Source organism: Eleutherodactylus coqui, chromosome 2 (genome assembly GCF_035609145.1).
Source record: "Eleutherodactylus coqui strain aEleCoq1 chromosome 2, aEleCoq1.hap1, whole genome shotgun sequence".
Classification (NCBI taxonomy): Eukaryota; Metazoa; Chordata; class Amphibia; order Anura; family Eleutherodactylidae; genus Eleutherodactylus; species Eleutherodactylus coqui.
In genome coordinates, this window is record NC_089838.1 from 111,167,583 (window position 1) to 111,193,438 (window position 25,856).

At 40.7% G+C, this 25,856-nt stretch overlaps 1 protein-coding gene across 3 annotated transcripts in view; it reads right to left on the reverse strand.

The window, feature by feature from the left end:
- Positions 1–25,856, reverse strand: part of UNC5A (unc-5 netrin receptor A) — a 374,244-nt gene that overhangs the window by 215,632 nt on the left and 132,756 nt on the right. The window lies entirely within an intron of this gene.

Below are 25,856 nucleotides of genomic sequence, written 5' to 3' on the forward strand. Positions count from 1 at the left end.
GCTTTTCCGCCTGTATTCCACAGCGGAAATCTCTCCCCATAGAAAAAAAAGAGATCACTGCAGAAACTGTGATACAATCGACATGTCGCGGATTTGAATTCTGTGCCACGTCAGTTTCCACGTGGCTTTTCCACACTGAAATTCGGTGGCAATTCCACCCACGTCTGAACCCAGCCTTAGTCAGATGCTTGTATGGTAAACTGAAGTATAATTATATACTGTACATTTCAGGAGTTTTTAACTTTTTATTGACAAATATATCAAGTTTAAACTCAATATTTATAGTGTTGACCTTTTTAACTTCTGCAATTGGCATGCTGGATGTCAGCTTCTGGGCCAAATCCTGACTGATGACAGCCCATTCATGCCTAATCAGTGCCTGGGAATGTATCACAATGTCTGTGGTTTTGTTTGTCCACCCACTTTTTGAGAATTGACCACACCTTCTGGCCTTAGTCACACGGGCGTAAATACGCTCGTATATACGCGCATAAAAACGCACCTACAAAAGATAGAACATATTGGTGGCAATGGACATGGTCACGTGTTTTTTTTACGCGCGTATATACGCGCGTATTTACGCCCGTGTGACTAAGGCCTCTCAATGGAATTGAGATTTGGGGGGTCTCCTGATCATGGCCCCAAAATGTCAATGTTTTATTCACCTACCACTTAGTTATCAATTTTGCCCTGTGACGTGGTGCCCCATCATGCTGGAAAAAGAATTGTTCATCACCAAATTGCTCCGGGATATTTGGGAGAAGTGGTTCTTGGAGGATGTTTAGATGCCATTCTTTATTCATGGCAGTGTTCTTAGGCACAATTGTGAGTAAGCCCACACCTTTGGATAAAATGCGACCCCACGCATGAAGGGTCTCAGGATGCTTTACTGTTGGCGTGACTCAAGACTTAAGAACTAGGACCCAAAACAGTTTGAAGGGAGCATCATCAGAGAAAATAATGTACAGGAATGGGGGTAATGGTTACCTCCTATGGCTAACTATGAGCTGTAACAGCTATGTGTAGAACATAAACCTTGTACAAGCTCTTTTACCTTATGTTGAAGCAAGACTCCAGATCATGGCCTTCATCGTGAATTCAGAGACCTGTATAGTCGAATGACTTAGGGTTCTATGTCTTAGTTGAATGATGTGCCTTTTTGATTACTGTTGACTTTTTCTATTTCTCCTCCAAGAGGTTTGGATAGCTGAAGAACTCATCAGAAACTTTATAAACCCTTACACAGTGTGTACCCCACCTCTTATAGCATTGGCCTTCTTTCATTTCATGTGGCTACTACTTCCAATATTGAGTTGGCAAGCGGGCCCCCCTATTTGGCCGAGCACTGCCTTTATGGTGACTCTGCTCCAGAAAATACTATTCCTGAAGATACTTCTTCCCAACTCAACTCAAATAACCTACCACGAAGCGTCAATACAAAATCATCATACAATAATTCTTCCTATAATAAATATGACTAGGTACTCAGTGCTCTCCATGCACTGGCTGTGATAAATCCTATCTGATGTTATATGAAAATGTGATATATTATATTTATTTTTAGATGCAGATATTCAGCAAAGTATTAATGGAAGACCTTATGTTTCCTACAACAAACAGCTGCTAATATCACCAGCATCGCCTTCTGTCTTTGTTACCAATATTATTTATTAAATAACTGGCACACAACAAACCTAAAACAATGGCGCATATAGGACTTCATACACTTTTTTCAGACTATGTGAATCCACTTGTTTTATCCCATTTCTAGTTTTTTTTTTTTTCAAACATAAGGCTATACTCTATGTTATAATAAGTTCAGTTATTAAACAGGTGCTGGCAGGTTTCCCCAGAGACTACAGCTGGTCAGTAGGGTTACCATTAGAAGGACATGGACCCCCTATGACTATCTACTGAAAATAACTGTTCAAGAAATAACCCCTTCAAAGAAAAGTAAAAGGGTATTGATAATGCACATTACAGTTTGCACACATTTTCTTAAAGTCGTCCAGACATGACTTCTGCACTGGAACATGAGAAAAATTAAGTACACCCTCTTGGACTTTATGTAGCCAGACATGATACTAAAAATCTGGTACTTTAAAGGTCTTAATATTAGGTAAATACAAGCTCAGATGAACAGCGACACATAACAAATTACATTGTGCCATTATTTATTTAGCAAAAGCAATGCCAAAATGCAGAAGCAGTGTGTGAAAAATGAAGTACAACCTTGCTGCTTCCATAGGAATTAAGAGGGTATGTAGCAGCCATGTACTGCTAATCAAACGTTCTTGATTAATTGATCATCAGCAAGTGTGACTACCTCTATAAACGTTTTGGCATATGTTAACACAATGCTGAGCATGAAAGACTGCAGCAATGATCTTAAAGAAGTAATTGTTGCTGCCCATCAATCTGGTAAGAGTGATAAGACCATTTCCGAACACATTAAGCCTCATTTACATGCAAGGATTATTGCTCAAACTTTGTTCAAATGATGGCTTTTGAGCGATAATCGTTGTGCGTAAATGCTTCAATCTTTCACTCTTCCGCTGAGCGATGATTTTTAAGGTGAGCTTAACATCCATTGTTCAGCTAGAAAAGAGATAACACTGACCACACACTGTTTTCTCCATGGGGCGCTGATTACATTGTATTCAGCTAACAGGCCATATTACATGGAGAACAATGGAGCTAATTGCAGACCTCAGACCACCTGCTGTGTTCTGCAAGCAGCTCCTGGAAGCTCATTTACATGCAAGTGAAGCTAATAAAGTGTTAATGGACATTATTGTTTATTAGCACTTTATGCAAAATGAAATGAAATATTGTCTTTGCATCTAAATGAGCCTTTAGACCAATTTTTTTTATTATGTCCTAAAACATAAAACCATAGAATTTAAAGAGGATATACTTAGTTTTTCTCATGATTGCATGGATAAAAGTCAGATTGAGAAAGCCTTTAATTCAATATATCACGGAATTCAAGCAGTGATGGACAACACCTTTTAAAAGGTGATGTTGATAATAGGCATGATAATACAAGTTGGGTAGAAAGCAAAATTACACAGAAGAAAATGTAATTTTAATGAGTTGACAAAAAATAAATATTGCCAATATTTCTTTGTTCTTAAAGGATAAAATATGGATATATGTGCATATACAGGATATGTCTGCCATTATAATTGTTCCAATACATCTAAAATATGAAAATAAAGAATCTTGATAATAAATAGGTAAAGGTAAAGTCACCTAGTGCACATCACATGACTCCTAGGATAACATAACATCGTGGCATTTTCTTGGCAGACTGTTTTGTGGGGTGGTTTGCCATTTCCTCCCCCAGTTATCTTTACCCCCCTTCCCCAGCAAGCTGGGTACTCATTTTACCGACCTCAAAAGGATGGAAGGCTTAGTCAAACTTGAGTCGGCTACCTGAACCAACCATGGATTGAACTTGCAACCTTCAGGTAGTGAGCGAGAGCTTAGGACTGCAGGTTGCAGGTTCAATCCCCGATTGGTTCAGATAGCCGGTAATTATGATAATAGGGAATTTTGCTAATAAATAGTCTACAATTTTTGTGTCTACCTCCTATCCAGATCTATATGCTTCAATGGTTATAAGTATTGTGTAACATTGATCTGGCAGTTATAGTCTCTTCCATCTGTCCTCTGCTTCTTTCTACCAAAATGTAAATTAGCCATAAGTAGGGGGACAGAGGAAAGGATTAGACTGCATAGGGCTTGTTTGTAGCCTCTAAACTAAAAACACATTAGCTCTGCAAAGAGCTGTAAACAGAATTCTTAATCAAGAGCAAGTTTTCAGAGGTGAATTTCGTACTTTAAAAGCATTATAGCAAAGAAATGAGTTGCAATGGTGCAATACCATCTAATACTCTGAATTGTGCACCATAGTCAAAATATTCAACATAGGAGTTTTTTTTCCTAGGGGAGATTTATTAAGACTTCTTTCATATGCCAGCCTTAAACGAATGTGAGCTGAATTTATTAAGAGGCACATGCAAATGTGATGCATCTTGGGCAGTCCCAGTGCCAGAGAATGAAATCCACACCTGCTTCTGACATAATTATAGTAAATTTGTTGATCCACAGGAGGCCCAACTCCTTATTGCTGAACCCCACACAGTTTTCTCACCACGTATCAAAAGTAGCACGAAATGCATGAAATGGCAAAAACTCTTCAGTTACTTTTGTAAATGCGATGTGCAACATAATTAGTAACTTTTATATGCTGGAGAAAAGCCTTTAATATATTACATCAATAAACTCCAGATCAAAAGAAATGTAAGTACATTTTGAAAGTTTTGATCTGTATGGGAAGACATGAACTGCAAACTTCATTCACCCTACTAGTTGTGCTGCTGAAAGCATTGCAGTCTAGATCAAGGTGTGATGGATTGCTGTATACTTTGAAATATCTGAAACATTGTTTTGAACAGAAATGTCAAAAATCTTGCCAGGGTCATTCTGCTGATTGCCAATTACTGCCCTTTACCCTGCATCAGTGGAAAAACAAGCAGGCTGGTGAAAATGTTCTGTTTGTAGCCCTAGACTGCCTGTTCTTCTGCAGATGCAGACCTAGATTTAAATACCTTGGAACCCAAACCTGCAATACAGGTGGAGAAGAAGTCATTTCTTATATTAAAACACATGACTTTTAAGTCAACTTTTGTTTAAAAAATCTTCACGGTTTAAAGCTCCTGTTTTTCATGTTAGGTCCCATTCACACGCAAGGATGATCGCTCAAAATTTGTTCAAAAGATAGGTTGATTGACAGTTTGAGCAATCATTTGGCATAAGCTGCTAATGGACACTAAAGCCTATTAGTAGCTTATTAGCTTCATTTGCATGTAAATGAGCCTTCCTGAGCTGTATGCATAGAACAGCAGGTGGTCTGTTTTCTGCATACGACCCATTTGTTCTCCCACGGGACTGCAGCTGAATACATTGTTATCAGCGCTACAGAAGTGCGGTTCCTGCCATCAGCTCTCCAGCGGAACGATGGATTTTAAACTCAACTAAAAATCATTGTTCGGACGAAAAAGCAAAAAATGGTAGCATTTACACGCAACAATTATTGCTCAAGAGGCATTGTTTGAGCGATATTCGTTGTGTGTAAATGGGGCTTAAGGTATGTTTCTAATGTTAACGCAAGCACTCATTGAAAAAGAAAAAGGAGAAATGATCTATCTCGAGGCAGAAGAGCATGTGGTGTTCTAGGGTTATTGTATTCAAGAGTGGCTCAACACACTTCAATAGGGGTTATCTATGGCCTTTTTAAAAATTCAAATATGTAGCATTATTTTGTCTTTAAAGATGTCAGTAGTCACACGATTGCTAAATAAATCTTGCTATTTGTATAGCACCAATGTATTCCACAGTGCTTTAAGTAATTTATTTATTACCCCCCACTGGGTATTCATTTTACTGATCTCTGAAGGATTAAAGCTGAGTTGACCATGAGCCGGCTGCCTGAACCATGTGGGGATTGAACTTGCAACCTTCAGGTTGTAGACAGGAGCTAAACACTCTGCACCACACAAGGCTCATAAAGCCATCATGTGGCATTGAGGAGAGTCCAATAAAATAGCAGAAGCATGCTTAAGTCTTACAAGACCATTTTGAAGTGGTATTGGAAATTTGAGAATGTGTGGTAGGTACGATGATAATGGTAACATGAGTTTGGAACTGAACCACCAACACGCTTGACAAACATACTCATTCAACACACGTTTGAAACATATGGCACCATATGTGACGTGTACAAGCAAAGATCTGGGAGCAGCAAGTCCCGCTTCCTTGGATATGGTGTTGGAAAAGTAAAACAGACCCCCGTGCTACTTTCACAATTCAGATTATTAAAAGATCCTTTAAGGGAAATGGAACTTGCTTAGTAGAGGAGTCCTATATGGAATAGGACTCATCTATATCATGGTTTGTGCTTAGTTAGTCAAGCCAGGTCCGGGAGACTTTCAGCAGAGGCTGGTTTATTGGTGCAAACATGAATATAGGCACAAAACATAGGTAAAAAGGATGTAGCATGCAACATGTTTCAAGGGTTAAACCCTCTTTCTCAATGCTCCTCCACTAAGTAAGTTCTATTTCCCTTAAGGGATCTTTTCACAACTCTATTAATAATCCAAGTTGGGAAAGTAGCACGGGGGACTGATGACAGGCATCCACACTGTCAGTCCAAGGAGGTCTTTAAGAATATATTCCAAGCGGTGGAATCCCTAGTCCATAGGGAGAGCATCTCGGGGGAAGTCCTCAGGTAGAGGTAACCTCGGTCATAAACACAGTACAGGAAAAGTAAAAAAGCCAGGTAAATCCTTTTTGTTTTCTAGATATTTATTATTAATAATCTACATTATCCGTTTGATTAGAGCGCTTATCCGCTATTTCTCTATTTGGAAATGGCATTGGAACAGTTTAAACACTCACCACAAAAGTCCTCCAAACAATATGTATGTTAGATGGAGTAAGCAGATCAAGCATAGCATGTTCCTAACAGAGCCCATTGGAAAGTTTACATTCCGAGATTGCTACACGCCAAGAATGAAGATGACCTTGATCGAAGAATGCAGTTCTCAGTGGTTTGGACACATAGTACATGAGGATTAGGAGTTTGTGGAGTAAACTGTTTGGTCTGATGAAACTCAATTTAAATCAAAATGTACAATAAATCACCATAATTGTGTTCATTGGGCTCCAGAAAATCCTCACATTCATGTGGACAAAGCAGTCAACTTACCGGGGCTCAGTGTCTGGTCGGGACTGTCACCCAGGGGTTTAAGTAGACCATTATTTATTGAAGATGCAGTCACGGCCCAAGTGTACCTCAACATGCTTCCCACATCCATTTTACCAGCCATTCATGCACTTTATGCGGATTAGCAGTTTTACTACCAGAAAGTCGGTACACCGCTACAATACCATAATGACATTCTGCCAGGACATTGGATAGGACAAAGAGTTGCTGATGAATTTCCTTCTTAACCCCCCCGACTGCTACCTGTGGGGAACCCTAAGTACTTTGGCATACTACACTGCTACACTGGCTGCACAACGGGAAGAAATTGAAATGTCGTGTTGAACAATCCCCTGGACACTGTAACCATTTTTTTGGTGCAGTAGTTCGGCAAAACCAGAAGTGCCTGGATGTTAATGGTGACCACTTTAAGCTCCTAATATGATTGAAGATGTCAGACATGATTACAGCTATCCTTGGATGTCTATATAAATCGAGTAAGAAAGCTATTATGCAGATATTTTTCATGTTGCGATGTGTGAATATATTTTTTGGGGCAACCCTATATGTGTATAGGATAAAAACTAGGCTATGAAAAGATCAGACATTCACATTCAAAAGGATCCTTGCCTTAATTTTCCAATTGTCATTACCAAACTGAACAACACTGCTCCCCGTATGTGCACTAGGACATCTATGTATGCTTTTTGGAAGTGTGAAATGGATAGAAGAGTTGTGATTTTTTTTTTTTTAAAGCTGGGCCATTTTATATGGTTTATTTGCAGTTCTTAGAAGAAACTGTGAATTCCAAAGCGATGAGAAGAATACATTAAAACTACTCTTTTCTTTCTCTTATCAAGATTTTTACCTGCTTCTTTTTAAAGTTCCTTAGAACTTTTACTATTATCAGGTCTTCAGTAGTGGATTGGTGTGAGTCTGCTGCATAGGATCTCCGTCGATCAACTGATGACCAGGCCCACCGTCAGTGTAGACAGTGTTGAATTCAATGGGAGCTGTACCTGTAGTACCAAACTGGGTTGCTGCAATGTTGATAGAGTTATCTGCTTCCAGCACTGTGCACACTGACAGCGAGCAAGAGGCTAAAGAGCCCCATAAATATTAGTCAAAAGTCATCTAAACCCACCAATTTCAGTGGGACTGGCTGCTTGTTGTATGTTTATAGGGATCTCCCAATTTCCCTCAGGGCGGCTTCAGGCTACCATTTTTCGCTTACATTTTTCGCAAAATTTGTATGCGCGTTACACTGAATATAGAACCCATTGTTCTATTGCAAGTCTTTTTGTGCTTACGGTTGTCTGAAGCCACTCTGACAGATGTCAAGGGAAAGAAGGTTTGAACTCATTGAATTTCAACCCCTGATTGCTTTTGTTCTTCCTGGAAATAAGCCATCATTGGAGGAGTCGGGCTATGGCATTGTCCAATCTCCCCATGAACGCTCAACCAAACCAATTTCTTTTGACTCTGCAATGTGCATGGAAGAGTCGGGTGCAATAGCTGTCAGCCGAATGAGCATTTGGCCAACAGTTATTGAAGGTGTATGAGCAACTTTACGGCCCCCCAGTACTCTGCACTAGATATTCTCAGTACCCTTAATAGAACTTTAAAGACGATTCCCACCCATAATGTAAAGCTGGCCATAAACTAGTTATTCAAAAGTCATAGTGAATGACTATGCTTTGTAATCATGTTTGATTTACTTATAGAGATATTGGTATTTTTCTATTTAGTTGTGGTGGCTAGTTTTGTAAAAGTGACAACAGGTTGTGCAGCAATATTGGTTGTCACCTCTGAGTTAGCTTCTTGGTAAATTGTCACTTGGTTATTGTTTAAACATGCTGGCAAAATTGTAGTTTATCAACACTTTCTCAGATGCTTCACAAGTGACAACCAATGATGCTGCACTTCTTGTAGTCACTAGAGTTGAGCGAACATACTCTGCCGAGCTTGATGCTCGTTCGAGTATTAGCGTACTCGATGGTGCTCATTACTCGAACGAGCATCAAATCGTGTTCGACCCGTCCCCAGTTTTTGGCTCCTCCCCACTGTGACGTGCCTGTTTTGGCCCCTCCCCGCCGCGACGCAGCATGCTTCATTGGCAAATTTTTTTGTCTGGCAGGCAGGGGAGAGAGAGAGAGAGAGAACACGCACCAAGAAAAAAAAAAAAAGCTAGGCACTTGGCGTCCCACATACAATAATGCTTGAGTCTCCCATTGTAGTTAATGGGGTTCGTTACTCGAGTAGAGCTCTCGAATTTTACAAAAAGCTTGACTTGAATAACGCGGAACTGAGCATTTGGGTGCTCGCTCATTTCTAGTAGTCCCTTTTTCAAAAATGGCTGTTTTACAAATCAGTAACGTCACAGTATCACCTTGAATGAATAAAACTGAATTGCTCTAACTTCTGCGTGCTAATTTGTAGCCAAATACCCATATACATTTAGGTGGAAATCCTCTATATAAAATAAATGAAAAAAAAATCTAAGAAAAAAAAAAGACTGAAGCGAGTTGTAAGTGCCTAGATCAGCACGAGGTCTGGTATGATAGTCATTACCTGCTGTCTATGTGCTAGCCTATAACCATTACTTCTATTCTGCTGATGCAAATATAAGGGGTTAAATACCCATGCATATATATCTATGTATATTATTTTTAGACTTTGCGTGTTCCTGCTAGAAACTTCAGAGAGGTCATGTGACTGTGTTTTTAATTTACTCTAATTTTGCTGCTGTTAATTAACAGGGAGCGAGCTATCCATTGATTGGCTGATGGGCTGGGTATAAAAGGCAGGTGTTGTTTCCTATGCTGTGATATGACTCAGTTGTTATTAGGAGAGCAGAGAGTCTTGTAAGGAGTGAGCTGCCCCACTGTGAGTAGAAAGATGGGTTTTCATGTAGCAGAGAGAGAGAGAGAGAGCTACTCAGATTCCTGGAATGGGGCTACCCAGCTGTTGCAACGAAAGTGCCCGAAAGAGGTCTGCTGATCATCCAAGGAAAAGTCAGCTGCAGTTTCTAACCGCAAGTGTCGAGCTGTCATGGGAAGAGAGACCACCAGCAAGAGCAAATAGACTGTAAGCGAGTATCCAGATATTCAAGTTGCAGTGGTGTATAATTATGAGTACTATCGTCGAGGCTCAGCACCAGTAAACTTGATAATTTTGACTTCATCACTATACAGTCTCACCAAAGGTACTGTGCTAATAATTTGTTCAAGGGACAGGGACTGCATATTTCCGTTGGCAGATTAGGTTATTTGTAGAGATGAGCGAGCATACTCGGTAAGGCGATATACTCCAGAGTGCATCGCCTTTTTCGAGTACCTGCTGGCTCGTCCCTGAGGATTCGGGAGAGGGGGGGGGGCGCAGGGGTGAGCTGGGGGTTGCAGAGGGGATCGGGAGGGAGAGAGAGAGGGATCTCTCTCACTCTCCTCCCCGCTCCCCCTCGCTGCCCCATACCACCCCCTACCTCCATGGCCCCCCCTAATCTTCAGGGACGAGCCAGCAGGTACTCGAAAAAGGTGATGCTCTCTCGAGTATATCGCCTTACCGAGTATGCTTGCTCATCTCTAGTTATTTGGTTAACGGAAGTTCTTCCAAGACTAAGTCACTTCAGAGAAGACTCCTCTTTTCAAACAGTATTTTTGCAGCTATTTCTCCTTGGCCAGGGTAAATAAGTTATTGAGTGTGAAAATTCTATATTGCACGCGCAATAATAAAGACACCCTATTCGTAGGGTACGTCCCAAGTTATAGCGTGAATCAAGCGTCAGTAAACTGTTTGCGTTGTATCTAAATCATACTGTTGCTATATTATTCTTTATTGTACATTCAGTAATGCATTGTTTGTTCAACTGAACTGGTGTAAAGCCTCTCCATAGCTGGAGTCATATTCCGCACCTATTACACATACATAGGGCAATGGCATAACATTTGTATTTCTTGCCACCCTGCAAGCGTATTGCTGACATTGATTCAACATCTTAGCAAAGTTACTCCTTTGGGTCTAACTGGTTCTTCATATGCAGTTCTGTACAATATGTACATGTTCTTCAAAGTACTAGCTATATTTTCCAAAACATTATCTTACTAAAAGAATTATATAATTATGTTAATTTCTAGTAATTACAGTTGTGTTACATCAGTATCTTCTAGTGAAGCTCTCATGATCCAGCTGACAATGAAATTTAAATATTATCAACTGTGATTTCCCAGAAAAATAATCCATTTAATAAGACAGTAGAGAATGAAGAATTGTTCTCGACTGGAAAGCCTTTCTGGAAAATGAGATTTGACTAGACATTGGGCTTGTGGGTTTAAGGAGAACATGCTGAGACTCGGGAAGAGATAGAGCAGCTGCCTGCCTGCTGAGATCTACGGTGTACCGTATTAATTCACTACAGTCTTACTGCCCTCTATCTGCTTCCACACTCCATGATGGAGTAGACATATTGATTATAGTGTAAGGGAAATGTACACTGTTTCTGCAAGCCCAATCACTAAGCCACACACCACCAATGACAAACGGACCTGGGAGTGTTATTGCCGGGTCCTTGCAAGGATACAATCCCTCCCTTCTAAGGATGAGAGAAATCATTGAGGATCTTGACAGCAGTCCAGGCGCTGGGGCCAATTAGCCCTCACCCACTTTAATTACCCCATGTCCAAATAATTAACTTCTTGTTTATTTCATTTACCAAAATGGATCTTTTGCTAGTAATGATTTCTTGTCTTTGTTTTTATTCATTATCTCTTTGGCCCAAGTTTCAGGAACATTATTTCTCTTTAATGAGGTGGAGAAGAAAGGAAACTGAAGCGAGAGTAAGAACAGCACAAGGTACAAGATGCACTGCAGGGAAGGGGGGACGATAAATGAGAATGGTGTGAATTATGTTTATCGCAGGTGGTTAAAACTGTTTGAGTACAAAACTAATATTAATACTGCGGACTACACCGCCAGTTATTTATTACCGTTTTCGGCTTTGTGATTCCGCTTTTTATACAAAGAAGACGAATATTAAAAAAAAACCAATTCTTTCTGTTAATTGCCATTAATTTAGTGTTTTGTTTTTAATTGGTAATTTGACACATATTGTATTATTTCTTATGATAACATTTGAATTACAGTAACATAAAATAGCTAATAGAGACATCCCCTTTATGACCTTTTCTTCTGTAAACTGGTGATGAGCGTCTCCCTGGGACAAGGCTGTAACTCAGGGATAAGTTTCAGAAAGATGTTTGAGAAATTTTGATGAGAAAAATCAGCCGTCACGGGAAAAACATTTTCCTCGGTAATCAGTCGTCGTGTGAGAAGTCACAGCAAAAAAAACAACAAAAACTTAAAGCAGCACTAGCATTAAATAGATTGTCTAGATTGGAAACCAAATTTCATGTAGAGAGCTTTCAGTGTCATGCATCAAAGGCAAGGTGACCCACTGATGTACAGCATTATTCTATATATGCAGCATACTTGAAAACACTCTTGATTTTGCTGGGACATTCCCAGATACTGAATTTCAAAGGGGCGGGGCTTAGCCTAACCTCACCCAAAAGTGGGTGTCTGGAAGACCGCCAGTTGGTTTTGGGAGCTGATAGCCACAAATAGCTTCCAATCCAGAAAAGGGGTTGTACCAACAGCCCACAAAATACATCGACCAGGGCGAGGCAATCAAATCGTGATATGCAGCGCCACTGTATAGAACCTGAGCCATGATTCCCAAGAACCCACTTAAAGAATAGAAGTTACTTTATTTCTCCATGTTTATTAAATCAGGATGCCCAGGATCAAAGCATCGTCTCTCTTGTCCAGCCTCAGATGGTTAAACTCCGTAGGCGTCCATGTATTCCAACCGGAAGTGACATGAGTATGATCTCACACTAGTAGATGGGAAACATTGCAATCGCGGTCGGAATACATGAACGCTGACAGAGTTTGACCATCTGAGGCTGGACAAAAGAGATGTTGCTTTGATCCTGGGCATCTTCAATTGATACAGTGTGGTAATTGCAAGGTTTAATTTGTCTTAAGGCACATTTACATGGAGCGATAATCACTCAAAGATCACTCGAATGACAGTTTGAGTGACAGCTTTGAGTGATCATTTTGCATAAACTATTAAGTAGCTACTCAGCTACTTAATAGCTTGTTAGCATGCAAATGAAGCCTTTAGCTGAATGCGGTTATTAGCCGGAGGGCTCTTATCTCCATTCAGCTCCTTTGTTCTCTGATGGGTTAAATAGCTGAAACAATGCTATCAGCACTACCGGCGGAGAACTCAGTGTGTGGTCCTGATAAGACCATACAACGATTTTTAGGTTGACCTAAATTCAACGATCAGCTAGCAGTGCACGAAAAGTGCACAATGGCCACGTGTTTAGATACAATGATTATCACTCAAACGATCACTTTTAGCGATTTTTGAGCGATCATCGCTCTGTGTAAATGGGACTTTATGTTTTCATTGATTGTCTACAAGGAAGGTCAATTGCACGTGGGGCGTATACTATGTCATGATGCGTCAGTGGCCAAAACATTGCCACAAATACCTTGTGAGACAGTGGTTCGGAAGTACTGCGTGAAGGGAATGGCCATACTGGATGGATTTTGCCACATGGATTTTGCCAGTGGCCAGCCTTAGCTACATATAACTGGTGCAGTTGCATAGGATACTGATCACCAGCTTGAAAAAAGCTGAATGTAGGCTGGGGGTGATTGTTCACCTTAGTATGCCTGGCCACATGATCTTCTTCCTACTTGCAGCAGTATCTTTGGAACGCTACGAATCTTCCTCCCTATGGCTTTATCTCTTCCCCTCTAATTTTCCAAGGTCACACAGCCCATCCATGTCCCCAAAACACAATAGCTTAGTTCTGCAATGGTATTCATGTTACGGGCTATATACTTTGGTATTTTTTCTATGTACTGACTTTGCTTTGTGTATTTATGTTATGAGCTTTGTTCTATTATTGTGAGTAGGTACTAAGGTTAGTTTATACTGTATTCATGTTATGAGCTTGGTTCTGGTACTGTATTTAGGTTATGAGATTGGTTCTGGTACAGTATTTATTTACTATGCAGTTATAGTGTGGGTATGCAATGCTCTTGCCACATATTTGCCACAGAATTTACCCCTTTAGGTGAGCCAATGTGAAAATTCACAGCAAATAATTGACATGCTGTGGGTATAAAAGTGTGTGAATTTATAAAAACCGCTCTGCAGGTCAATTCTGCTGCTGATTCTACATAGAATTTTCCCACATCATTTGAATGAGATTTGTTAATGAATGGGATTCAATTTATGGGGTAATCTGGTTTTGAAGACCAATTGTCACATACACTATAAGGAAATAGTATTTTTTTTTAGAAGCCACCCTCTGATTAAGATCCCATATCTTGACCAAAGTGGAGACTGTTTTCAAAGAGCATCTCATCTCTCAAACTGGAAGACTTCTGCTGACCTACATTACCCACAAGCAAGAATGGATGAATGTGAAATGTCAAGGAAGGGCCATAACTAAGACATACGAGTATGTATAAGCATAAGTATCATCTGATAATCTTAACGGGAAGAAACCGGTGTCTAGTATGAACGCAACCTCAATGTAAAGTTTTGTTTGCAAGCAATGGCAAAGACTGGTCAATCTTGTACCAAAGCCAACTTGATCTTAGTGCATCTCTTGTAGTCCAAGAAATCACATACTGTAGTCCCTAGAAATACAGAGCTCCGGCCACTCTGCACGGCAAAGCCATTTATTATGTATTTTCAGACTGGATTGGATTCCATTTTGCAGGTTACAGCCAAAAAGATGTTGTGAGAGATTCTTCAAAGCTCCTATTGAAGTATTAAAGTATTAGAGCGCTCTCCTCATTCCGTAACATATACTTTATCCTTCCATCCGGGTCATACTACCGGCAGCCCTTGATATGATCAGTGCACAGAAGTGCCTGCATACATCCATACAGACCTTAAACCCTTGGGCATTATTAACACAGTATCAGGAGCAGCTGCATTGCTCAGTTCAGACCATTGCCTTTTCTCACCTGCTCGGGGATTGTCATGGCAACGGGTACGATGCTTATTATGTCAACTTGGTATATCTCAAGCATATTTCACTTCAGTGAAGGGGGAAGGAGCTTGGCTGCAAAAAAACGGAAAATGAAGTCTGACGGACAGAAGAGGAGAATAACAAGCATCCTGGAGTAGGAAAGGCGGAAAGAGGAGGGTGGAATTAGGATGCAATGTGGAAGGTGTGACAATCATGACTAGACCTCCACAGCAAATATGACCTTTTTGGCATTTATAAAATGCCCTATGAGCAAATTAAAAATGAAACTGTTATTAAGGACACGCAATATAAGGATCAGTGAAAAATGCCCACAGCTTGGTAGGGGCAGACAGTTTTGCCTCCCAACCATAACTTTAACTTTTATGGCCAGAATTGGTGTTGTTAATTATGATAAAGGTAACCTTAAAGCACAGCAGGTTTATTTATTAATATCATTACTAAAGATGGTACAATAGACTCCGCATGTTCACCGTTCTCAGACCATCGGCTTATTTTGATCACAGAGAATTAATGAGGAAGGAGATGTTTAAATATTTGCTCATTATTAGTCACAGGAGACAAGTTTAATAAATCCTAATCTGCTTGCAAAACCACTTTTCTATAATCACTTTTTTTTCGTAAAAATGAAAATGAAGATGTTTCGATGCCTCCTTCTCCCCAGCGTCTTGCATCAGTGGCCTGCTGTTTGTACATGAAAGGTGCAGTACACCTACTGCAGTACATAGGAATAGACTGTGTACAGCATCTCAAAAAGATTCATATTTGCACATAACTGTTCAGTGAGCACGCAAAACATTTTTTAATGGTGGTCCCTAGGCACCTCAGTCCGATACTGGTCATTGTTTGAGGCGTTTGACAATGGTAGTATTTCCAAGGATGACTCCCAGTGGCTCATCTGTGGTCTTCTTTAAGGTAAATTACATTTGGAAACATGGAGGGCACCATAGAGCTTGCTAAAAACTAGAAGTAAGAACACTTGGCTGTTTCCAAAACTCCCATAAGGTTGCATGGAGCAGCAATGTGCATGCTCAACTACTTCTCCATGTAAATTCTTTGTCATCGTGATCATGCCAAAGCAAAGATGATCTTGATGGTACCAATGGACTGACCCCACTGACCTTGTTGTTAGCGCTTTTTTTAAGCTTACATTGTAGATCGTGGATGGTCTCATGTATTAAAACTATCTCATAGTAAGTGTGCCTTAATGCAAATTGTCACCAATAAGTCTTCAGCCTTAAAGACGTATTCTGGTCTAAGACATTTATGGCATATCCACAGAATAATCCATTAATGTCTGATAAATGCATGTTCCATCTAGAACTAGCACCTATCACCATAACAGGTCTACCCAACCCCATCCTGGTTAACCATTGCTGCCATCAGTAGCCAGTACTATGCAAACAACTGAACTGGGTGTTCCATGCTGTTTCTATTACTTCTATAGAAGATAATAGGAGTTAAGCAAACAGTGTAGAAAAGTCAGTTTGTCTGTTTTCATAATCCAGGCTACTGGTGGCTGTATAGACTAGTATTCCCACCTCAGAAGCAAATACCCTTTTAATTTTTGTACTAGGGAAATTATACTAGGACTCTATTTGATTGAGTAGGACTCTATTTGCTTGCTAAGGGCAAGAGAGCACAGTGACTGTAGAGTCTTATTGTTAGACAATTAGAAAACATTTTCAGCAACTCCAGCCACTGTACTACCCAGCATGCATCCTGCATCTCTCCACACTCAATGGAAAATCAAGCAAAAGAATAGAATTATGAAGACACTTTAAACAATTATGTTATCCAAATCAACCAATCTAACTGCATTTGCTTGGAAAAGGAAAGTAGAGTACTAGCTTTGAATGCTATGGAAACCTTTGTACATGAAAAATCAATATGCACATATCATAGTAAGTCCCTGCAAAAAAATTATGTACTTATCTGTTTTTGCATTGAGGTTTCATTCTCACGCATTTAGAAAGCCTCATACTTGATTTTCAGTATCTACTATGTTCAAGTTTCCGGCTCCAGGGTGTTCCCAGCACTGATCAGCTGCTCTCTCTGTAACTTGCACAATCCCAACTACTCATTCCTTCTCCTCTTTCAGAGTATGTGAAGCATAATTATGCCCACTTCATGCCACACATCTATCTCTCTCTGTTTCATCCTCTCTCTGAGTAGCTGCTGGTTTCATTCCCCTCACTGCTGATGAGAGCAGAAAATTCACTAGGAGTGAAATACAGCCCTTTGTAATAGTAGCTTTCTCTGCTCTCTTCCACCATTCCCTGGCACTGTGATAGAGCCCTCTGTAATAGTAGATTCCTCTGCTTTCTGCCCTCATGATATTATCTAACCTCCTCCAGCACTGCTGTACAGCCCTCTAAAATAGCTCAGTGGAAAGGCAATACATACACGTACCCAGTCGGAGAGCATCCTAAGAGAGAAGCCAGTTAGTTTACTCTGATAGAATTAGCTAAGACCTCAATCCTCCAGTCTGCATGGCCTTGGAAGACAATACATACATACAAAACAAGCAATCAGAATTTTTTAATGAAAACCAATTACAAAAGGTCTTCATTTCCAAAAACATGTTAATTAAAAGAAACGAAAAAACTGTTTAAAGGGATACATAGCCTTTAAGTGATTTCTCATACTATTGTTAATATTCAAGTTGCATTTTCATATACTTCTTTATAAAATGTTGCACTTATTAGTAGAGATGAGCGAGCATACTCGTCCGAGCTTGATGCTCGTTCGAGTATTAGGGTGCTCGAGATGCTCGTTACTCGAGACAAGCACCACGCGGTACTCATCTCGATTAAACGAGCACTGACCATTGAATTCATTGGAGCCGGCAATACAGCCGGCTCCATTGAAAGCAATGGGCTGCCAGCGATCGCGGGATGAATTGTCGGGAAGGGCTTAAATATATAAGCCCTTCCCTGCAATTCATCCAGAAATGTGTAAAAATAAAAAAATATATACTCACCTTGTCCTGGCAGAACGATGTTAGCCCATTGAATTCAATGGAGCCGGCAATACAGCCGGCTCCATTGAAAGCAATGGGCTGCCGGCGAGCGCGGGATGAATTGTCGAGAAGGGCTTAAATATATAAGCCCTTCCCTGCAATTCATCCAGAAATGTGTAAAAATAAAAAATATATATATACTCACCTTGTCCCGGCAGACGGAGTTCAGCGCGGCTGGCCTGCAGTGGGTGTGAAGGGGGTGTGAGTCAGACATGCCCCTGATTGGCTCAGCGCTGAGCCAATCAGAGGCAGATCTCACTCACACCCATTCATGAATTCATGAATGGGTGAGTGAGTGTTGCCTCTGATTGGCTCAGCGCAGCTCTCAGCTGAATGACAGCAGTTCAGCACCACAGTGCAGGGGACAGCAGGAGAACACGCGGCTGTGCCCCGGCAGCTGAAGGGAGGTGAGTGTCTATTTTTTTTGTTTTTTAAATCACTTTTAATTCATTTCCAGGCAATGGCTTATATGTAAAGCCCTTCCCTGAAAAAGAATTCAGGTGTGCCAGCGGACCATTGTCTTCAATGGAGTCGCCGGCACCAGCAGCGGCTCCATTGAAGAGAATGCCTGCATTTTTATTCTTTTTTACACTAAAATCTTTCTTTTTCAGGTAAGGGCTTATATTTTTAAGCCCTTCCTGAAAATTCATCCCGCGCTGGCCGGCAGCCCATTGCTTTCAATGGAGCCGGCTGTATTGCCGGCTCCATTGAATTCAATGGGCTAACATCGTTCTTCTCTGCCAGCTGTGGCAGAGGAGAACGATCGTTATGCTGACAGTGGGAAAGGGGGGGGGGGGGCTCACTCTTGCCACTATTGTGGCTTAATAGTGAGACCTTGGAGCCCGAAATGCAGCCCTGCATGTTGCTCCTCGCCTGCCCTATCCATTTCTGTGTTTTTTACATGACTTTGGTGATTCGCTAAGATTTTCACAAATGAAAACCTTAGCGGAGCACCAGTCATATACAAAAATGCTCGAGTCGCCCATTGACTTCAATGGGGTTCGTTACTCCAAACGCACTCTCGAGCATCACTGAAAGTTCGACTCGAGTAACGAGCACCCGAGCATTTTGGTGCTCGCTCATCTCTACTTATTAGCAATGCAACATTTAGACTACAGTAATAAAAGTTGCAATGAACATCATTTCTACTATTCTCCACAAACTGTGATCTTCAACCATCTGAAGAATAGTGTACTGAATTATTTCTAAGACAGACAAGTAAACTTAAGCACAGAAAGGCTAATCTAGTAGAGGATATCTCTGCATTAAAGACAAACAAGTAGACTACAAAATGGATGTCCCAGACAATGGATTATGTCCCATAGAGAGTTCCTTAATGAATCGCCAATAATTGCATGCACAATTAAAACCGAGACCAAAAAAGCTAATGTGGTAACCTGGGGCGACATGTTCTGTATTGTCCTCTGCAGGGTATTTATTGCATGGGAGCAGCCACTCATAAAGCTGAATGGGGCTCAGTGAACATGTTGTTATCTCTGCTGCTAATGGGTAATTGGGAGTCGGGAACTGCTATCAGCCGATATAAATTACCCACTGCAAACCCAGAGCATTAAGTCAGACTTTATTACCCATTATCCGCAGCTCCTTCTCTTTAGTAGAAGCTTGAAGTATATTAGGGAGAAAATTTATGCATTGTAATTAATAGGAGGATGAGACATTCCAATGGTCGAATATCTGGCTCACCCTAATCTGTTAGGGGGATTTTTCAAACTGTAAGCACAATATGCAATAAATTGGATGTTTTTAATGATGCAAATATCTTTAGAAGCTGACATTTGTGACTGGTATTAGATAGCCTTGGATGACAATGTGTTCCACTAATTTGATAGATTTGTATTTGGCAGCAGAAAGTTTATAAATACATTACTATTGAAAATAAGCCTATTGGGAATTGTACATCTAGTAGACAATGTATTTGTTATGTATGATAAATATGATTTACCGTTGTGTCCTTGAGTGTCAAATGGAAGGAACATTTGTCACAGTTGATGCCTTTAATGCATCATTGTAGTCATTGAGGAGAGACTTACAGCCTTTTCGTTCTGCAAGTCTAAAACCAGTTTTCAATACAAGGCTCCTGTTTTTTTTTTCCTATTTAAGGTAAAATCCATGTATATAATGAGCTAAAAAATATATTAAATGCTTACTTAGAAGAAACAACTGAAACGCCATTTATTACCTTTGGGAAAATATGCCTTTAACTCAAAAGATTAATAGATACGTTTCCTTATGACATATGAGAGCACATTTGGTTTTTATGGGGTATCTTGAACAATAACCCTTTGCAATCCAATTTTGGATTCAGGGTTTCCTAGGGGGCTTTCTCTTTCTGCCATTATACAATGGCACCATCTGCTGGCTAGAGCCAGTACTGCGGTATGGGACATGCTGGAGAGGCCCCCCAATCACAGAATATAAGGTACTGGTCTACAGAAAATCCCCAACTGAATATTGGAATTTGGTAAATATCATCATAAACACGAATAGTGGGTCCAATTGACTTTGAATCAGCTGCGAATCCCACGGTTTAACATGTTTGAACAGTTTTACGACCAAATAACACCAGAAGAAAGAATGTACTGCTTTTTTTCCCCAGCAAGATGGGACAATATGTCACAAGTCCCAAAACGCGTTGGCACAAGTTAATTAACTGTCTAATGGAAGAGTGGACTGTGAGCAAGGCCACTATGAACCCCAAACTTGTCCACATGCGATTTTCATCTGTATGAACATTTAAAGCAGAAAGTGTACACCAATAAACTGCATACCATGGATGAAATCAAGGAAAACATCATGAACACTTTCCACAGTATCACCGTTGAAGAGGTGCAGGCAGTATCAGCCAACATGTTGCGATGTGCACATAGATAAATGTGGGTAAATCAACCATTGGTAGTCAGAATTCCTGGCTCCACTAAAGATTCCAAAGCCCTGTTACAGGTTGTAGATAAATTAGAATGGTATGCTCATTATTCTTGGATTACCATAGATGTTTCCTCTCTTTATATAGTTATTACACACGGTTGAGCCATTGATACCCTTGGAGATCATCTAAATACTCAAAGCAACTATTCAGATGATCTAAAAGAGTATATGTTACATCTTTTTTACTTTCTCCCAATTTTTTTGTTTGGCAAAAGCATTTTTCTTTAGGTTTGTGGTTGCCCCATAGGCTCACCATTCTCCCCATTCCTCGCTAATTTCTATATGCCTCTATGGTAGGAGTTTTGTCTATATGCCTCCCATAACCTGTTTCTGCAGAAGGTCTGCTGGTATGGGAGCTATCTAGAAAACCTCCTCCTTATTTGGCAGGATTCACCCAGTTTGGTTTCTGATTTTGCTTCCTATCTCAATGATAATAGTTTTGGTCTCTCTTTTACTTTTCAGCAACATTCTGTTTCTCTTTTTTCTTGATGTCTTCCTTATAGGAGACCCTTTATCAAAGAAGATTAATACTAAATTGTATAGTTGCCTCCTCTGGCAACTCTTTATTCCATGCACAGAGTTGCAACCCCCTCATGTGATTAAAAATCTCCCAGTAAGATAGCTTATTAGAGCCAAATGGTATGTTTATTGGAAAAAGATTATAATCCAGAGTATTAAGTTAATTCTGACAGGTTTCGCCATCGTGGTTACCACAGTGGGATCATAGATAGTGCCGAAAATATAGCAGCATCAAAAACCTGATATGACTGTTTGGCACAATCTAAACGACAATTCAATTGTTTGACAAAGTTCGGACAACACCAGACACACTCTGATACTTAGGCCCAATGTCCACGGGCAAATTTGAATTGCGGAACTGCGTGGGGCAACCGTACGGATGATCCACAATTCAAGCCGCCCATAGGGAGACATGGGTGTCTGCAGCCTAATTAATCTGACCCGCCCATGGACATGAGGCCAACTTTTCTTTATATTTTTTCTACTAGTTTTAGGCCGGTTTCACACACATTCGTGCACGCATAATTTGTATGGGCAATACGCAGAGAACAGATCCCATTGATTTTAGTAGCTCCATTCACATTTCCCTGTTTTTTCGCACACATTTTGGTCGCACAAAAAATAGAACATGTTCTATTTTTCTGAGTATTTGCACACCAAAGGTCCCCATAGAAGTCAATGGGGGATGCACAAATGCACGCGCAATATGCATAGAGATGCGTGTAATTCCGCTTGAATAAGGATAGACTTGGAACTCATCAGCAATTTTGGAGCATTTGTTTGCTATGCACAAATGAACATTTCCTGCGGGCAAAAAAATACAGTGAAATACGCCGATATGCATGCAAAAAAGCCTTGTTCATAGCGCAAAAACATTGTGCCAAGGTGTTGCACCCACACTCGTGTAAAGCTGGCCTTAGTGGGTTTTTTTTTTTAAATTAAACAAATCAGACTTAAAAATCTACCCGTTTTTATGCGCGGTGGATTCCCTTGCCCAAATTCTACATCTAGGTATCAAATTTATCACCAATGGCCATAATAAAAGCAGAACATCCCTAAGTGCTATGAAAAAAATGCTGCAAAAATAATTTTGAAAAAATTTATGGCAGTTAACACATCACAAACTCAAAATTGCTAACAAGTATCTGCTCACTTAGGTCCTGGTTGTTAAGGGGTTAATTTGACATGTTCCCTTTAAGAGATAACCAGCAAGTTATCTCTTAAAGGGAACATGTCATCAACTTTAAGCACTATAAACTAAGTTATGGTGCTTATAGATTAGGTGATGTGGAGTCCAGAGAGCTGTGTCCCCCATTCCTGCGGTGTTCCATTGGTGAAGACAGCATGCGCACACCATGTTGACTCTTTTCAGAAGGCTGTGTGCGTGAACTCCCATTCATCTCTATTGGAGTGTGTGCACACATCCTTCTGAAAAGAGTCAAGCAGGTGTGCATGCGCTGACTTCGTGGGGAGACACCAAAGCAACAGGGTAGGGGGCAGTTGAGTATGAGACACAGATCCCCTGACTCCCCATTACCTAAACTATAATCACCATAACTTAAAGGGGTTTTGTCATAAAAAAAAATCTATACTACCCTATTCCTCTATAGGCAGACTCCTTATGGCATCTTCTCCTCCCTGAGCTTCTGCAGTCCCCAAGGTCAGGTCTCCTCTAACCTCTCCGGCTTATTATGAAACTGGCATTCCTCACAGAAGTTCATGTCCCTGTGACATAGCATTCACTGGCTAGGAAGAAATGCTGATCTATTGCAGAGACAGCGGGCATGAGCAGTCTCTGTAGTAGCTCGGCACTCCCTGTGCTGGACTGTGAACTGTGACGTAACGTACATTGCCAGCAGGAAGGAGACGGCCTGTGAATGTACGAAACCTCACAGGAAGCAGAGGAATCAGCCAGCTAGAGGTGAGGCAACCCCCCCGAACTGCAGGAGACAGGAGAAGATAGGTGAGGTTAAAATCTGGTAAGTAGTCTGCAGGAATAGGTGAGTATAGAATTTTTCCTTTTTAATAACAGAACCCCTTTAAAGACCCTTTACAAGTGCCCATCAGTCTCCCCCCAGACTATTGCTCATGTGCTTTCCTGGATTTCGTTAAGTGCCGCCTTTTCATCCTGTGCCGTTGATACCATTGGTTTATGGTGCTTATAGTTGATGACAGCTTCCCTTTAAATGCAGGGAATTCAGAGCTCTGTATCAAAAAGTCTGAGCTTAAGCCACAGAAATAAATCAGCATTGCACTTTAATTTAATACTAAAAAAGTTTGTTCAAGGATGGACCGTCACTTTAAGGGTTAATGATTGTTTTGCATTTATACTTATTAGAAGACAAATGTAAATTAATGTGAATTCATTTTAATGAAAAAATAGTACTTATGTGTAATTTATCTACCGGATTTAGTTATATTTCAGGCTGATTTTAATCATTTTAATGTTCCTCTTTATTTCGGTTAGACAACTTTACAGCTTACACATATTATGTCGGCGTGTTAGATTCACCATGGGGCGCACATTAATGCTCATTGTTCTAGGCATTACAGCATCAGCTAAGAAAAACTCATCTCTGCAAACACATCTTGGGGGATTTCTCCACTAGTATGCCAGAGACCATCATTAGAAGTGACACCTTCCTGGATGTTGGCCTAATCTAATTGACCGCCAGCATTATTTGGCACAGCTCTTGATCCCTGTCCCAATAGGTAAGTATTTACGATGAAGTCATGGCAAACATTAACCTCAGATTAAACAGGTTTGATGTATCTTGCGGATCATCAGTAGGTTTATTTCTTGTAGACCATCCATACAGACCATCCCGTAATGGTATTTGTCTTTGGCAAGAACGGGGGGCAAGGACGGCGATGCAGATGTCTAGAGTTCATCGGGGTTTTTCCTTCTCAATCATGTCTTTGTTGTCATTTCATGTCCTGAGAAGTCTGTTTTCAAGCAATTAAACGGAAAACAGATCTGATAAAGGAGAACATTCCTTCCTCCTCCTGTGACACAGCGTCTCGGGGTCCCAGTAATTCCCCTTGTCAGCACTGACAGGCTCATCACACTGGGAGGACTGACGGAGCATTATTACTGGGACTCGGAGAACTGCCTCCCACTGGGAGATAGATGTATGTGTGCAGTGGCATCCAATGTTAACATAGTGGGTACAATTTATCTAGGCTCCTTAGAGGAAAGTCAGCAATGTATTTTTTAACTATTTAGTGGACTGAACGCGTGGAGCTGAGAAAAACGTTCTATTTTACGTATTAGAAGTAGATACCGCTGCATTGCGAAATGTCACATCTCATGCAGAGTTTCAGATAATTATATAAATTCCAATTTTAAAAGCCTGTTTGTTGCGCATTTTATCCACCAGCCTTATAAAGTAGAATACAATTTCTCAACTCTGCGGATTATAACGATTGCACTAAAAGCCCCGTTTTTATGTGTTTGCAGAGATGAAAAATGTCTTCACCGAAGAATCAAGCCGTGAAAACAGTCGTGTTACGAAAAAAATGCAAATAAGCTGAGTAAATTGTCCTACACTAATATCATCTGAAAAACCACACTAATTGCATTACATTTGCTGATTATGGAGTTTCTGAAGATCATTACTACTAACCTGTTCCATGCTTAATGGAATCAGATCGGACATTCTGAGTAATAACACAGTTGTCCGCCTACGATTAACCCCCACAATGACAGCTTGATGGGACATCTCTTTATATACGAGCTCCCTTGGGTCGCTATAGGAAGATAATAAATCATAGTGGAAGGAAAATGGTCTTCGGCTTCCTTTTTATTATTTATTAAATACATTTTCTAACTTCTAAATGGGTTATTCATCATTTACAATCGCTCTTTGTTAGAAGAGCCCGCCAGAAATGAGCCGATAACTGATTGTCCTGCTGCTGGGATCTCCAATGATCAGCTGGAAGTTGCAGGAAAACCTAGCAGCTAGCGTTTTGTTCCTCTGTAGCGCCACCAGAGGGGAAATGAAGCATTACATAGTGCCAACTGAAATCTATAGCCGTTATTTGCCCACTTCTCCAACTACTTCATTAAGATCCCAAACTAGAGATTCCCTCTATTAACTCAGAATGCACTAAGGGCTCAGTCAGACGGGCGTTTTTTCGCGCGATTTGCGGATCGCATGACGGATGCGCATCCGCAAATCGCGTGACCGGTGCGCGCAAGTCGCCCGCAAATCGCCCGAAAATCTGCTCCTAGCCGCGTTTCATTAGAAACGGGCCGGAGCTGTCCAGCGCAGTGCATTCAATGGAGACGGCAATACAGCCGTCTCCATTGAAAGCAATGCGCTGCGGGCGAGCCCGGGATGAATTGTCGGTAAGGGCTTAAATATATAAGCCCTTACCTGCAATGCATCCTAAAATGTGTTAAAATAAAAAAAATTTGTATACTCACCTTCTGCCGGCAGCCGAAGCTCCGCGCGGCCGTCCTGCAGTGGGTGTGAAGGGGGTGTGAGTCAGACCTGCCCCCTGATTGGCTCAGCGC